We start from the raw sequence: 17,128 nt of genomic DNA on the forward strand, positions 1-17,128 counted from the left end.
GTAGGATCTTCAGGTGGATCCTCACCGAGGTGAGAAGAACAGTCACCCAGGCCCTCGTCACCAGCAGGCTGGACTACAGAAACGCCCTCTATGCAGGAACGCCGGCCAAGCTCCTAAGATGATGTAAATGTAAATGTAAATGTATTGGCATTTATATAGCGCACTACTTACCCGTAGGGTCCCAAGGCGCTTCGACCGCTGCGAAACCCTTCCTGGCTTCCCTGAGAGATGGTCCCTTAATGGGTATCTCCAGGGTGAGAGCAGGCATCCCCGGCGGTCTGGTGGGGCCGTTAGTGAAGATGAGGCAAGCTGATGCCCAGAGTTGCCGAGTGTGATCGCTGATCAGAGTGGGCACCGAGGCGAGAGAATTATCGAGTCCGCTGACCCTGGTCCAGAAACCTGCCGTGCCGGGAATCGAACCCTGGTCCCGGGCCGTCCTCTCCTCTCGGGTCTGCCGCCTCTAACCAGTGAGCCACACTACTTCACTTGCAACTTGATTGCAACGCATCCAGAACGCCTCAGCATGTCTGATCCTCGACATCCCCCGCCGCAGCCACATCACATCCCACCTGAGAGACCTGCACTGGCTCCCCGTCAACAAGAGGATAACCTTTTAAACTCCTCATCCACACACACACAAAGCTCTCCACAAGACCGGCCCAGCATACCTCAACAGACGACTCAACTTCTACTCCCCCACCCGTCAGCTCCTCTCCGCCAGCCTCGCCACACTTCCCCGTATACGAAGAACGACTACCGGTGGCAGATTCTTCTCCCACCTTGCCGCTAAGAACTGGAACACCCTCCCCACCAACCTACGGCAGACCCAAAACTAGCAGCCTTCAGAAGACTCCTCAAGACCTGGCTCTTCGATCACTAGCAGCACCCTCCCGCCCAGCGCCTTGAGCCCCTCGCTGGTATGTGGTGCGCTTTATAAATGGCATGATTGATTGATTGATCGTCACCTCATAAGGCATTTGAACAACTGTCGATTTATCGATTTGGCCATGCTCTTGGCTAACGGACAAATAGCAATTAACTTGCATACCTCATGTGTGCTTGTACCACTGCAGTGATGTTGAAGCTCTTTAAGTGAGCAAAAAAGAGGAAACAGTAGTTACCGCTCCAACGGAACTATGAGAACTGCGGGAACACCGCAGATATCTTAACTTTCACCTGCATATTTCAGCTGCTAAAAGCATAAAAAAAACCTCCAGCAAAAGTTGTGCACAAAATGAGGAATTACGGGGAGGATTGGGCATGGTTTGCAGATTCTCTGAGTAATTCCTCATTTCTTAGTGGACCCCCTTATGCCCTCATTATATGTGGTATTTGTGGCACATGATAAATGATACCACATGGTATTTTATTTATCAACTGTGCAATAAAAATCACCCGTTACAAGTTGTTGGGGAATAATATGCAAATTGCGTTTATCCAGCAGAATCTGCATGATAGGTAAATACTGTGTGGTTTTTGCGCGTTAAGTTTTAGCAGGTTTATTTAAGGCATCCGATAATTATCGGCCCTTTAACTCCTAGTTGAAATTCATGTAGGAGATGGAATTTAACGAGCAACTCATGCCTTCAGGGTATAAATCGTAATTGGCTGGATTCTCCCCACCCTCGGAGTTACGTATAGGTATTGGTAAGTATGGGGTGGGGAAAATTCACCCCATTTACGGAGCTACTCATAATGAGGGCCTGAGTGGAGGACGAGGGTGGGGAGGGTGGGGGGTCTGAAGAGATTTTCCATGAAGCCTGTGAAGGTTGAGCACGACCTGTACCAGTGTGTCCCCACGGAAGGTTGCGCGTCATCTTCCTGCCGTTGCGTTGTTCTTTCGAAGTAATGCCATGTGTTATGTATGACCTGTGTGGGTAAAGAGCACCTTTGCTATGTTAAGTGCACAAAAATGAAACTGTTATATGTAAATACAAATTATGATTATAATGAATATAATTAAATTGCCAACTTTGCAAACTTTACATTTTAGGACTCTGGTGAGGACACCGGGTATTTTGTATTGCTGCTGACTGAATCGCAAAAGGCACACAGATGATGGATGGAATGCAGAACAAATCACTCACCCCCTCTCAAGAGATCTGGGTCAAACGCAGCGCGCTTGACAGTATCTACGTCTATCTCTACTGCGCAGCAGCAACTGAGCCGTTCCATCGCATGTGCGCCATTGATTCTAACCCAGCGTCAGAGAGTGTTACATATCATGGAAATGTGGAGCAATCAATGTCCTGAGCCGGCCCCTAATAGCATCTGCATCCATCCGAGATGCTGGACCCAGCTGTGATCAGTGGCGGAGGCTGGCGCTCATTGGCCCCGCGTTAGAGCGCGTCCTCTGTGTCCCGGAAGCGATCCTCCGCCCCTCCTGGCGGCCGCTGCAGGTGACAGCACTGGTTGAGCGCAGAGCGTCTTGCACCTTCTGTGAGCAGCCGCGCCCTCCCGTGTACGGGGCATGGTGGATTCGGAGGTAAGGGATAGCGCTTTGCATGTGAGCCCTGCCCTGCTGCAGCCACCGGCACCCAGAGCTCAACATCTGCTGTGAGAGGGTTTGGGCGGGGTCCTCTCCCCCCTTGTTCTTTGCAAAGTGCAGTATCCTGGCGCGACCACGTTTGGTACGCCTCGCGCACACCCAGGCGCTGCTGGTTAGTGCTCGGGTGGGGTGGGAATAGCCGGAAAAATTAAAATACCTCCATATGAACCGGCGGCGTAACGTAATGGGGTCCTTTTCAAAATGTGAAGAGGGGTAACATAGATAGTTTTACATATTACATAGATATTTATTGGCCCGCGACTGGTGGTGGTTGTAGGGGGGCTCCTAAAGAGGTGGGTGGTCAGCCTGCGCTGTAGGGCTTTAGTTAGCCCCATGCTATGAACCTTGGCTAAAATGGCTATCATAGCACCAAACAGGCGTGCCCGAGCCGACCTAGGAGATTCCGCTTCCCCAAGCATTTTCTTCTTTTCCCTAAGTCGCACATAATTCAGTCCCCAACCACCCCCCCCACCCATTTACTTTCCATGCAGTTCACCCTTTCACCCGTCGATGTGTCAATTCTTCCACCCTTTTTGCATCTTTATTAGCACCCTTCACTCTTCCTTTGTTCCATCTATAGTTCCTTCTCCACATTTCCTTCTTTCAATACTTTCACCATTCCACCCTGTGTCTTTCTTCCACCTGCTCCATTTTTTATTTTTTCTCCTTCTTACATTTCCTTTCTTACGTCTCTCTCGCTCCCTTCTAATATGTGCCCCCCCCCTCCGTCAAAATTTATCTTTCATGTTTTTCTTCACCGTTCTAGAGGCTCGTCTGGCCGTCCTCGAGAAAGTCCCACCAGCCCATTTAAAGCACTGGTGCTTAGAGCTCGGGTTCGGTGGGACGAACTCGCCATGTCTTGCTCCTCACGCTTGAATCAGGTCTGTGATATGGGGACGCATGCAATGTTTCTGCTTTGTATGTACCTGTGCTCCCAGGGAGAGATGCTTGTGTTGTAACTGGCATGTAATGGAGGGAAGCCTATACCGATGCTACCTCTGGTGTGTGCGCGTTTGACAGAACTATTTCCGGTCCCTCTTGCTGCTGTCACCGGTCCTGCACTGATTCCTTGTGTTAGGGAAGATTTCACTGCTGACACCCATCCTGTCTCAAGTTAAGTGTTTGGGGAACTTGGTGTAAATATTTCTACTATAGAGAAGCCAAACATTTGCCACTATCTGTGCTTCTTTTAATACATGATGTGAAGGAAAAGGTGAACCCTAACAAAATATGTTAACAGTTTACTTTTGGGTTGCAGTGAAACAAGCATCGAGTACTTAAATGGACTAGACCAACTTGGAAAATGTCATAGCTACCAATGGATTCTGTTACGTGACTTCCTCAGCCAGTCCTGACTTTTTAACCAACATCACTGCATGTGAGATTTTGTTGTTGTTACAATAGTGGCATTTGACTCAGGTAATAGACCGGCCCCCTATGGAGAAAGCTGGCCCATCATAGCCTTAAATATTACCATAGATGAGGTTATGGTTAGTGTAAGAGCCAGTAAGGGAGGGAAGGCCCAGGGACCTGATGGGGTACCCGTAGATGTGTATAAGACCGGCCCGGAGATTTGGGGCCCATTGCTGGTTAAGATCTTCAATGCAGCTGTTTGCTGCAAAATACTGTCTACTTGGGCGGAATCAATAATCGTCCCTATCTATAAGAAAGGTGAACGGGGCGACGCCAAAAATTATCGGCCAATATCCTTACTGGACTCATCTGTCAAAATCATGAGTCGGGTCCTTTTAGTCAGATTAGAGGAATGGGCAGAGACTAATGAGATTTTAACTAACTGTCAGTTTGGGTTCAGAAAAGGTCGTGGCACCATTGAACAGTGCTTGAATTTAGAACTTTTGGTAGGGAAATATACCCAGGCCAAAAAAGGGTCACTTTATTTATGTTTTGCTGACCTAAGCAGCGCTTTTGATATGGTAGACCACGCTATACTATGGGCTAAATTGATTGAAATGGGAGCTCCCGAAGGTATAGTCTACTTTCTGGCCCGCCTGTACGAAAAACTTAGCACCAGTGTTCGATATGGACCTAATGGGGAGTGTACGAGCAATTTCAGGATCGGGAGGGGAATTAGGCAGGGGTGTGTTTTAGCACCCCTACTTTTTACACTCTTCAAAAATGAGGTGGATTCTGTTCTGCAGACAGTTACGGCGGACGTCCCTAGAGTTAACAACCTTAACATCCCTGTGTTACTCTATGCGGACGACGCCGTGCTGTTGTCCAGGACTCCCCTGGGTCTCCAACGCTTGATGGACAGCTTTGTGCAGTTCATCAAAAACACGAAACTGGTAATCAATAAATCGAAAACATATGTGATGGAGTGTGGGCCTGGACGAGCTAAAATGAAAGGTAATTCCCATTATTTTATAGAAGGTGAACCGGTTCAAAAAGTGGACAATTTTTGCTACTTGGGGATCACTTTTTCAAAAAATGGTAGCTGGGATACTGAACATAAAGTTGTTAAAACAAAGATGATCCGGAGTGCTAATGGGGTTTTTGTATTTGCCAAGAAGCTGGGGAATAGACGTATTAAGGACATGTTAAAAATTTATCAATCTAGATGTCTTTCAGCGGCCCTTTATGGGGCTGGTGTATGGGGTGTGTCATCAGCCGGGAGCCTACAGGTGGAGGAGAATAATTTCCTGAAAAGGCTCCTGTGTCTACCCAAATCTACCTCCAACAACTTGGTTCATAAGGAAACAGGGACTCAATTCCCTTCTGGACAATCTCACCAACCTCGGACTCAAACAACTTGTCACTACGCCCACCCACATCGCAGGTCACACACTCGACCCTATCTTCACCTCCAGCAAACATGTCTCCTTCAGTCACACCGCAACTCTCCATTGGACGGACCACAGCTGCGTACACTTTATCTACAATAAGACCACAACTCACAACCATCCTCAACCTACTCTGCGAAGAAACTGGAACCAAATCACCATCGACCAGATCTCCTCATCGCTTCTTCAAAACCCCCCTGCCCACTCCTCAAACCACGACCAAGCAGCCATTAACCTCACCCAATGGCTATCCAACAGCGCCGACATCCTAGCACCGTTGAAAAAACGTCAAATCAAAATAGGCAGCAAAAACGCCTCCTGGTTCAACGATGATCTTAAGAAATCGAAGAAACTCTGTCGCTCCCTCGAGAAGGCCTGGAAAAAAGACCCAAGCACCAGGGACTCCTTCAAAAACGCCACCCGCATACACCACCAACTAATCCGGTCTGCCAAGAAAGCCGCATTTAAAGACCGACTAGATAACAACGCCCACAACAGCAAGGAATTATTCAACATCGTCAAAGAATTTACCAACCCCTCCGCCAATTCCAACGACATCACCCCCTCTCAAGCCCTCTGCGACTCCCTAGCTTCGTTCTTCCACAACAAAATCGCAGACATCCACAACAGCTTCAACAACCGACCCGGAGACCAACCCACCCAACCTTCTGCAGGACCTTCACCCCCCCTTGAACATCCTTAATGACTGGAACCCAATCTCCACTGAGGACACCATCCACCTGATGAACTCCATCCACTCAGGATCCCCCACAGACCCTTGCCCTCACCACATCTTCAACAAAGCAGACTCCATCATAGCACCACACCTCCGTGACGTCATCAACTGCTCCCTCAACTCCGCCACCTTCCCGGAAAGCTGGAAACACGCAGAACTTAGCGCCCTTCTGAAAAAACCCACAGCGGACCCCACCGAACTCAAAAACTACCGCCCCATCTCGCTCCTTCCATTCCCGGCCAAAGTCATCGAGAACGCTGTCAACAACCAGCTCGCCGCCTTCCTCGACACCAACAAATCCCTCGACTCCTCACAGTCCGGCTTCCGAGCCAAACAAAGCACGGAGACCGCCCTCATCGCAGCAACAGACGACATTCGAACTCTACTGGACAATGGAGACACAGTCGCCCTCATCCTCCTCGACCTCTCCGCAGCCTTCGACACAGTCTGCCATAGCACCCTTCTACAGCGCCTCAGAAACATCGGAATCCAAGGAAAAGCACTGGAATGGATCACCTCGTTCCTCACCGGAAGGACCCTGAGAGTCCGCCTCCCACCATTCAAGTCAGAGGCAACTGAAGTCATCTGCGGCGTACCACAAGGATCTTCACTCAGCCCCACCCTCTTCAACGTATACATGAGCCCCCTCGCGGCCATCGCACGCCAACACAACCTCAACATCATCTCCTACGCCGACGACACTCAACTGATCCTCTCACTCACCAAAGACCCTAACACCGCCAAAACCAACCTACATGAAGGAATGAAAGAAGTAGCCGAGTGGATGAAGCACAGCCGTCTGAAACTGAACTCAGACAAAACAGAAGTCCTCATCCTAGGCACCTCCCCCTCCGCCTGGGATAACTCTTGGTGGCCAGAGGCCCTTAGAAAAGCACCCATCCCGACGGACCACGCACGGAACCTGGGCGTCATCCTGGACTCTTCACTCTCTATGAACAGACAAGTCAACGCCGTTTCATCATCTTGTTTCAACATTCTTCGCATGCTCAAAAAAACATTTCGCTGGATCCCCACCGAAACCAGAAAATCGGTCACCCATGCACTGGTTACAAGCCGCCTGGACTACGGAAACACCCTATATGCCGGTATCACCGCAAAACTCCAGAAAAAACTCCAACGCATCCAGAACGCATCAGCCAGACTCATACTAGACATCCCGCGTAAAGACCACGTCTCTAGTCACCTGAAAAACCTCCACTGGCTTCCCGTCAATAAGAGGATTACTTTCCGCCTCCTAACCCACGCACACAAAGCACTTTACGAACTTGGACCCGAATGCCTCAACACACGACTTTCCTTCTACACCCCCTCCCGCCAGCTACGATCCTCCAACCAAGCCCTTGCTACCGTACCTCGCATCAACAAAACCACCATGGGAGGGAGATCCTTCTCCTACCTCGCAGCTAAAACCTGGAACTCACTCCCCACTCACCTTCGTCTCACTCAGAACCACCTAGCATTCAGAAAGCAACTTAAAACTTGGATATTCGACAAGTAATTCCCCACCCTTCTTCAAGCACCTTGAGACCCTCCGGGTATGTAGCGCGCTATATAAATCTTTTGACTTGACTTGACATGTTAAGACCCTTTTTATTGTGGCGCTCTGTTTGGCTGAATGATGGCACCTCATGGAATAGAGCCATTATCGAGGATTGCCTCTCTTTGGACCAGCATTTAAAGATCCCTTGGATTAAATACATTATTGATTGTTTCCAAAAGGTTTTTGGGTTTAATGTGATCAATGATCAATATTGTGCCTCTGATATCTCCAAATCAAATTTGAAAATTACTTTTTGAATTATTGTATTGAGGCATTCTTTGGAGGACTCTAAACTATCCATATGTAAACTGTACAATAGCATGAATGACTTTATTGGATTTCATCCATACTTGACACAGGTGACCAGAGTTTCGCACCAGTTTGTACTAACCAGAATGAGGATGGGAACAGTACATTATCTTGTTGCGTGCCCTAATGTTAAAGTGCGCCCTACCGGACCCTGTGCTTGTGATAATAATGCGGAACAGAGCACTACGCACTTTCTTTTATCATGCCAATTGTATACTGAACTACGGAAAATCTTCCTAAAGCCTATGTTGAAAAGATTTGGAGTAAGAACAATTACTGACTCTATGAAACTGCTTTTTAATCTGCACCATCCGGACATTTGCTTTTTTACCGCTACTTTCCTGCTTAAGGCAATCGGTGCCAGGAAAAGTATGTGTTTTTAAACATTTTAAATATTTATTCCATCCCCCTCTGGATAATTATGGTCTTATCCAGAGGGGGATGTATTTTATCTGGTATTATGTATTTTTTATTATTATTTTTTTTTTTTAAATCAATGAAATGTTTGTATTTGTAATTGTATGTTGTTAGACCTGACATCATTGGCTTGAGTCTCTCCTCCATTTTTCTGTTTTGCCTCTACTGTTTTACGATGTTTTGCTGGTATACGCTTTGGGCGCCGTGTCGCTGCTGATCAGTGCCATAGCGCAAGTGCTCCCTATGTTAAAATGATGTATCTATTGTATCCATGTTTGGCTTATTTGGTTTACTGTCAGTCCCTAGTCTAGCGCACCAGAAGTGCCGGGGCTTGTAAATGCAAATGCCGCTCGTGGGCTTGCAGCACGTGTTGTGCCACCCACAGGAGCGGCTTCGTAAAAGAATGTCTACGGGTCGGTCATTGCGAGACCCACGTGCAGTCTTGCACTGTCACGTCAGCTGCGCAGGTATACCTACCTGCCAGCCCCTCCAACCTTCCCTTAAACTTCATGTTAGTCACCCCTATGGTAGGCCCCCGGGCAGGGTGCATTGTAAGTGTAAGGTAGGACAAGCCTGACCAAGTTGGCATGTCCTGATAGTGAAGTGCCGCCATCTTAGTGCTTCACTATTGCGAGGTAGCCTGCTCTCCGTTGGATAGAATGGGCCGCCGGGATTATTAATGCTATGATCCTAGCTGGCTCGGAGAGTACGGTGCAATGTCGAGTTTGGTATCCCTGACCTCGGGGTTTAATTACGCATCTGTTGGTGTGGATGGTTTTTGGACTCTGGGTTCGAAAGTAGTACTTTTAGAAAGTGTCTATTTTCTTGTCTAACCATATTTGGTCTCTGCTGGTCTTACGTGTGTGTGACAGGAGCTGGGTGGCTCCACGAGGTCTGGATGAGTCAGTGTGGGATGAGTGGGACATTTACGTTGAGAGTAGGGGGAGAGTAGTTGTTGATAGCCTGCCTTGCCTGATACAATGCCGGCTCCACCTCCTGCCAAGCGACTGATGGCTCTGTGCCTGCCATGGACGATCCTAGCCCCACCTCCTGCCAGGAGGGCGATAGCTCTGCTCCGGCCAGTATCAATGCTGGCTCCATCTCCTGCGGGGCGTCTGAGGACCCGGCCCGGCTCAATGAATAGACCAGGTGCGACTACCTAGCTCCACCCACCACAGACCCAGGATGTTGGGAAATCCCCGGCATAGACAAAGGGATCAAAGACGAAAAGGGGTATAAGAGAAGGACCCCTGAACTAGGAAATCAGATCACTTCTGACAAGGAACCCTGTAACCAAGGACAAGAAGCCTGCTGATCTAAAGGACTGCCTACCCCTTCTGCCAGTGTGCTGTTGTTGGGGGAATCCTGCAGTGCTTCTTTATTTTTGCCAAGGAACCAGGAGAGAGGAACTGTGTGTGTACTCTCACGCTTGCTAAGAAAATCTCCAAGGACTGGAAGAGTGCCAGTCTCCTGCTAAAGGACTTCATCTGCTAAGAGTGCTATTTGCTGGAAGTGTGAATCCAGCACCTCTGAAAGGAACAGCAATCACGACGACCGGACGGTGGGCCCAACCGACGCCAGCAGCAACGCCAGTGAGTAGGAGTACGGCTCTAACTCCAGAGGACCTCGTGTCTGCCCCGCTGCTGATCGCATCAACCGTGTGCCCTTCGACGCCGTGAGCGCTGCTCACTCCGTGCAACTGCATCATCGACAACGCCTGCTGGGGCCTGATCGACACCGAAGACGCGACGCCGGAGTGCTCGACGCCGCTGATCATCGTGTGCTTCAATTTCCTAAGGTACTGTGTTGTTGGGGGTCCGTGTGACTCCAGGCCCGGCGCAGCGCTCCTCGCGGTCGACGCCGAACCTGTGGATTATCTTTGCCCCAGCGTTGTGTAGCTCCCGTGGGAGTTACCCTGTTGCTACGAACTTTGTTTCCAAGAAGAAGATTTACTTGATACTAAAAAGACTTTTGTGCTAAAGAAGAAACTACCTTTGAACTATCCTTTTTCCTTCCCGAACGTATTTATTCCGATTGTGTACAGTTTTGCCGTTATTTGGTCTTGTGCTAAGTCTTATATAAAAATACTTATTTTTATAATACTACTGTGTCGTGTCCATTTGTAGTGTATTCACTTTATTACTGTATGTGGTCATAATTGCTTAACACACAGCCTCTGAGATAAGCCTGTCCTGCTCTGCCAAGCTACCAAGGGGGTGAGCAGGGGTTATCGAAGGGTGTGATCCCCTTGCCCTGACTAGAAAAGGAGTGTCCCTATTTGTCAGAAGTGTATACCTCTGCCAACTAGAGACAGCCGGTTCTAACATATGTGCTTTTATGGACATGTTTTTTATGTTCCGAATAAAGCTTTATGAATTGAATTGAGTACTTAAATGGACTAGACCAACTTGGAAAATTTCATAGCTACCAATGGATTCTGTTACGTGACTTCCTCAGCCAGTCCTGACTTTTTAACCAACATCACTGCATGTGAGATTTTGTTGTTGTTGTTACAATAGTGGCATTGTTAAAAGAAAAACAACAAGTTGCAGAGTACAGCATTCTTTTGCCTGAAAATGCAGGGCTGGGACATTGTATCATACGGTTATATAATTATACAACGTATGCCTTTACCACACATGCCTTTTAAAAAGAAAGGTACATTTATTTTATTTAAGGTAAGTTAAATCTATATATATATGTGTGTGTGTGTGTTACATGTATATATGTAACTGTAAAATTATTTTTTGTGGGGGAGCCCCCGAAACCATCCCTTTTCCTATTTTATTTTTTTTTAGTTACCCCTCAAACCTGCCCTTTTTAAACCTTACCACCCTATACCATTACCCACCCCAATCCGAAAAGTACCCGTACAACCCTGTAACCTTGTAACCTTACCCACCCACGCCAAACCCTCATATATATGTGTGCATATATTAGTGTATGTGAGTGTGTGTATATATATATATATATATATATATATCTTATATATTATTACCTATTGAAGTAAAGGCACATGGATGGTAAAAACATGCTTTGTAAAGAAATGAGCTGGTAAAGGATGCATGGTAAAGGCATTGCGTGGTAATGCCTGCGTTGTAAGGCTATTTCTCGTATCAGACATGACCTGGAGCCACTTGATAGCAAAATATAAAGCTAAATAAAGTGTAGTTTGTGATTTCTCTGTTTTAGCCCATTAGTAATTTGTACGCTTCATTTGGTGGCAACATGGATTTGGTTTTCATTGTGGTATGAAAAGGTTGCATTGTTCATGATGGCAAAACCAATTACCCACCCCACAGCTGGTTATTAAGACTGCCTCCTGGCCCTTCATCTTACAACGTATTCCAAATAATGCGACAATCAAAGATTAATCTTAGGTGGGAGAGAGAGATGCGTCTTCTGAAGTGCAGATGCTGGCATCTCACTACTGTTCGGAAAACATTAACACTCCTCTAAAACAAGCGTTATAGTAAAAAATAAAATAAAAATAACCAGTCTTCTAAGAACCTACTCGGGGTTTGGGTCCTGACACAGTACCACCCTAACCCTTCTCTCAGTATGCTGTAGTGGTACAGGAGCTGACCGTGTCTGTAGATACGGATGCAGTGCAACGCAGGTTGCAGTTATGGCACCCCGGGAACCACCAGTGAGGGAAACAGTGGGCCCCACGGCTCATTTTGAATTTGTGTTTTTTACTTTGTTGGTGTTGAGCTGAATCTTAGCAGGTTTTAACCCACTTGTATCACTGTTGTACTCATGGATGCCCAGCAATGCTTCATATGTCTGGCCGCTGTGTCTCCCCCCCTGCTTCGTGACACAAACCCATCCCTCGTGTCTCTCTGACTCCTGTACCAACTTTGCCCCAGCACAGCACCTCCCAGGACCAGCATCCCTTAAGCCTCTTCCAGCCACCCCTTCTCAGCACACAGGGTCCTGCTGCAAGCACCCATCTTGTCCCAGCCTCTAACCCCTATCACCACAGCACAAAGGCTGTCTTGCACAGTATTTATACATCCCTCTTGTTGCAACTCATTCCCAGTGCAGAATTCCATGTACCCTTCAAAATATATCCAATTTTAGATATTAGTAACTGTTAGACTTGGCTTTTTCAGCGGGTTTAGCCCCAGATTTTTTGCTTTTTGGCCTCCTTTTTTATTTTTTTTACCCTATTTTTGTTATTTTTAGGACTCTTGGCTTTTTACCACTGCTATTCAGTTGTAAAGTGCATATGCTCTCCCTGCAAATTGTGTTTATGTATTGGTGATTCCATGATTGGCCTATTTGATTTACTGGTAAGTCCCTAGTACAGTGCACTGTGCGCCAAGGTCCTGTAAATCAAATGCTGCTAGTGGGCCTTAAGCATTGACTGTGCTACACACATGGGCAGCCTGTAAATGTAACTCGCACCTGCCTCTGCAGTGTCTGTACACAGTTTGGTACCGCCATGTCAACCTGGCAAGTGCACCCACATGCCAGGCCCTAACCTTCACTTTTCTTACTTGTAAGACACCGTAATGTAGGCCCAATGTAGCTCCAAGGGCAGGGTGCAGTGTATGTGAAAGGTAGGGCATGTACTGAGATGTGTAAAACACCCTGATAGTGAAATACCGTGCATTTCGTTTTTCACCATTGAAAGGCTATCTGTCCCATAAGATAGAATGGGAGATTATTTATAACATCTTCTAAATATAACATCCCATTGGGACAAGATAGAGTTTAGTATGCCTGAACTAAGAATATAAAAATGCATCTTTTAGTAAAGATGACTTTTATATTGTGTGTTTTAAAATACCACATTGTGAAGGAGGGTATTTTCTTGCTCAGCCATCCTGTGTGCCTCTGATGGTTTGTGGATTGACTTTCTGGCTTTGGAGTGACAGATGCTGGGGATGTGCATTCTCTCCGACAGCCACTGGGGGGTGTTTGATGTGTGCCCTGCCTTTCCTGAATGAGTCGGGGCTGGGCTGAACAGACCTGGGCTGCGTTTAGAGTAGTGGGAAGAGATTTCACTGGCACCCAAATAGGCCTGGGCAGCATGTAGAGGGTTGAGATGAGACTTCCCTTGCACCTGAATAGGCCCTGTCTGCCTTGGACAATACTTTCACCACCTCCTGCTGGGAAGCTGGACCAGAGAGGACAGAACTGATTTGGGCTCAGCACAGGCACTCTCTGCCCAAAATAGCAAAGAGAGAGCGAGTATATAAATTGGGACCCACATCCTAGAACTTGAAAGTACTGCTGATCTAAGGAACCTGCCAGGAAGAAGGGCTAGAAAAGCTGTCGGGAGGAACTGCCACTTTGCTGCGTGCTCTGCTGTTTTGACCTGCTGCTTCTGTCTTGGGCAGGGAAAGGACTGGATTGTACTTTCATCATCCTGTTGTTAGAGTTTTCTCCAGGGGCTTGAAGTAGAGTTTGCCTCCTGTTGGAAGTCTCGGGGATATAAAAGACTTCGGAGAGCTTGCTGAAATCAAGGAAGTTGCCAAGAAGAAGAGCTGGAAGAACTGTCAGGAGGAGTACTGCCCCACTGCTGTGTTGTTGCTTTGCTTTGTTGGCCTGCAGTTGCTGCTTCTACCTTGGACAGTAAAAGGACTGGACTGAAGTTTCTTTACTTGTGCTGAGTATCTCCAGAGGCTTGAAGTAGAGTTTGTTTCCTGTTCTGAAGTCTCAGGAACCGCAAAGACTTCCCCGACCTCTGGTTACTGCCTCTGGAATCTTGGTTTCAGTTGCTACAGATTTGGAAGGTAACCGACTCAGTCACTGGCTCTGTGTCCTGAAGGCACCGCAGAGGGCACTGTCTGCATCTCACACCTCAACCCTGGTCTCACTGACAACAACTGATGCTGCCTCCACTGGGACGCTGTTTGCACCGTGACCTGTGGGCACTGCACTCAGCATCGCCTCGCTTCATTTCGCCATACTGGTCTTAACAACGCCGTTGATGTACGTGATCGCGACTTCGTGACCGGCTTGTCGTTTGGGGGCCTTGCTCGTAAGTCTCACGACGCAACGCCCCCTCCCACACTGCACTCCAGACCAACCAACAACAGCTCCCCGCAACCGGCTCTGTCGCCTGCACCGTAATCTGTCAGCATCACAACAAGCACCGCCTACACTCCCCACTGCAGCCCTGGTCTCACCAATGCTGCTGGACGACAGTCACAGAGCAGCTGACTGCACCGTGACTTGGGGGGCACCGCATGCCGCACCGCTATGTTTCATATCACAACCGTGATGGTTACCACGACCAGCCCTCATCAACATGTCGGCCGCAACACAAAAGGTACTGTTTACGAGTCTGTCGATGCCCCTGATTGACACGGTCAGACGGAACAGTTGGATATTGTTGTTTGCAGCACAGCAGTAGCACCGGATGGAGATACCCACTTCAAAGGACTGTGTTTTTCAAAGTATTCTTGCAAAGTACATATTTTTAAGTATTGTATTTTAGATTTTGTTCGTTTTGGTCTTGTTTTGGATGTATAAAAATATTGGATATTTTTCTAAACTGGTGTGGTGTTCCTTTTGTAGTGTTTTCACAATATTACTGTTGGTTATGAGGACCTGCTTTACTCACTGCATCTGAGATTAGCCTGACTGCTCATGCCAAGCTACCAAGGGGGAGATCAGGGGTTATCTTATGAAACTCCATTACCCTAACTAGGTAGAAGGGTCCCTACTTGGACAAAGGTACCTACTCCTACCAACTAGAGGCCCCCCATTTCTAACAGTAACTAACTCATAACTTATCTTCTATGCATTTCAATATTTTTAAATACTTTGAGAATCAAAACTATAAGTGCCATATTACAAACTGAAATCTAAGACTGGCACAGGCACTCATATCTAACATGACCTTAGTTCTAAGCAATTTCTATAGGATCCCTTTTCTTTTCTCCACAGTTAGTTGTTTATGCACTTCTTCTCCATGCATCTTTTTATTAAGTCACTTTGTCTACGTCTCACTCTTCGTCTTCTTTCCCTCCATCGCTCATTGCAATTTATTTAAAAATCTCTCCTTCTACATGTACTTCTTTTAATTTCTGGCAATTAAACACCCTTGTTCATTCTCTCAAACGCGCTTCTTTTTCTTATCCATTGGCGTTATGACTAATTTGACAGCTGTGTACTTTCTTAACATATGCATGCATAGAATCTTATTTATAATAGGCACCTATGAGAACATCGCTGTGTGCACTCTTCAGAAAGACTCACATTTGGTAGACTGAACACTTTTATGATACAGTGACAGACACTGTGCAAAAAACATACATTTTCAGCGTCTGCTCCATAGTGCCCTCTGTCAAGACCATCCATCACTGTTGGACTGGCCTATAGGGCAATTTGGCAGCCCAGAAGGCCTGGTCTGATAGAGCAGTCATGAGTTGTGCTTTTTGGCTGTTTGTTGTTCTGTGTATGGTCTGTGAACCATTTTGTTTTACTGTTGATTTCCCTTATATTACCTAAAAAATTGCCCTGCAGCAAGCACAAATGCATGCAGCATTCCATACCGTGAAAAACACATACACAACGTGTCTTTACAAGTTCAAAACTGATTTGATTTGAAAATGTGGGCCACTTGTATAACTATCTGATTCACTAATTGTGGCCAGTGTCATTTTAATGACCTGTACAGCCCTGACACCCATGGACACTCTGAACTCACCCAAACACCTGGAGGTAACTCAATTTGCTCCAAGCTCTTTCGACATCTCATAAGTTGCATGAAAACAAAACTATAGAAACACACATGAGACAATGACGCCGTCCTAAAACATAGCAGGCATAGGAACATATATACCATGCAACATAAAGTAAAAACGTTGAAATTAAACTGTACATACATCATTGACCTGGATTATTGAGGTTTCTTGCACACATTGAAGAGAAAAAAAGCTTTATAAAGTTAAAGACTTGAAGATAGAGCATGGTAGGGACCCTTTTCAGTGTCCGTTTAGGTCACTGGATTGCTAAAGACATCTTGGGGACATTCAGATACTTGACCCAGGAATGCATTCGGCCCATTGCTTACCATTGGCTTTGTCGTTTATAACTCACATTTTCTGGTATTCTATTTTGCTGGCTTTATTTGCTTTAGTCTGTCCAGCTTGAGTTTGTCCCTCCAGTTGTATAAACCTTGTTTATGATAGTCTTACACTAATTTGCTTTCTGTAAACAGGCCTTTACATCTTGTTCTTCCAAGGGTTTTGATGTTTAATTTTGCTTTCGCTGACTTTAAAGTGAGAGCATTTATAGGAAAGAGGAATGCAGATTACTCTCCCCCATGGAGCCCACTCAATGCTCCTTAAGTTTACCAGACTGTAACATAACCCTTAAATAGCACATCATGTAGCATGTGGTTGACAGATTTTTATTGTGCAATCTCTGTGGCTGTAATTGCACACTGCTGTCCCTAGCAACCATTTCTAACAGCCCAGGCTTAAGGATGTGATAGCTTTTGAAAAAATAAGGCATGCGGCTTGTAGGCAGAAAAAGACAGTCACACTATGGTAAGAAATATGTATGTAGGCCAGTGAGATTCATGGCAGGGTGTGTCTGCGCCAGTTGAAAGAGTGGTTTGTTGTATGGGCGTAATCGCTGGAGACAGCAACTCATTTATGGGGAAGATTAATGTGGAGTTTTCAAGTAGCAAGGTCCCACCTGGCCTCCTCTTTGGGGCACCTATAAACCACTCTTGTAAATAGTGGAATAGTTGAGCATATGTGCTCGCAGTGAGTGTGAACATGCCTGCTAGT

General features: G+C 46.7%; 1 protein-coding gene across 1 annotated transcript in view; it reads left to right on the forward strand.

The window, feature by feature from the left end:
• The first annotated feature begins 2,360 nt into the window (after positions 1-2,360).
• MIGA1 (mitoguardin 1) overlaps positions 2,361-17,128 on the forward strand; it is a 725,941-nt gene continuing 711,173 nt past the window's right edge. The window contains exon 1 of the mRNA XM_086936331.1: positions 2,361-2,485. The gene's annotated coding sequence lies outside the window, so the exon portion shown is untranslated. The remainder of the gene's footprint in view (positions 2,486-17,128) is intronic.

This window comes from Lissotriton vulgaris, chromosome 1_1 (assembly GCF_964263255.1).
Source record: "Lissotriton vulgaris chromosome 1_1, aLisVul1.2, whole genome shotgun sequence".
Classification (NCBI taxonomy): Eukaryota; Metazoa; Chordata; class Amphibia; order Caudata; family Salamandridae; genus Lissotriton; species Lissotriton vulgaris.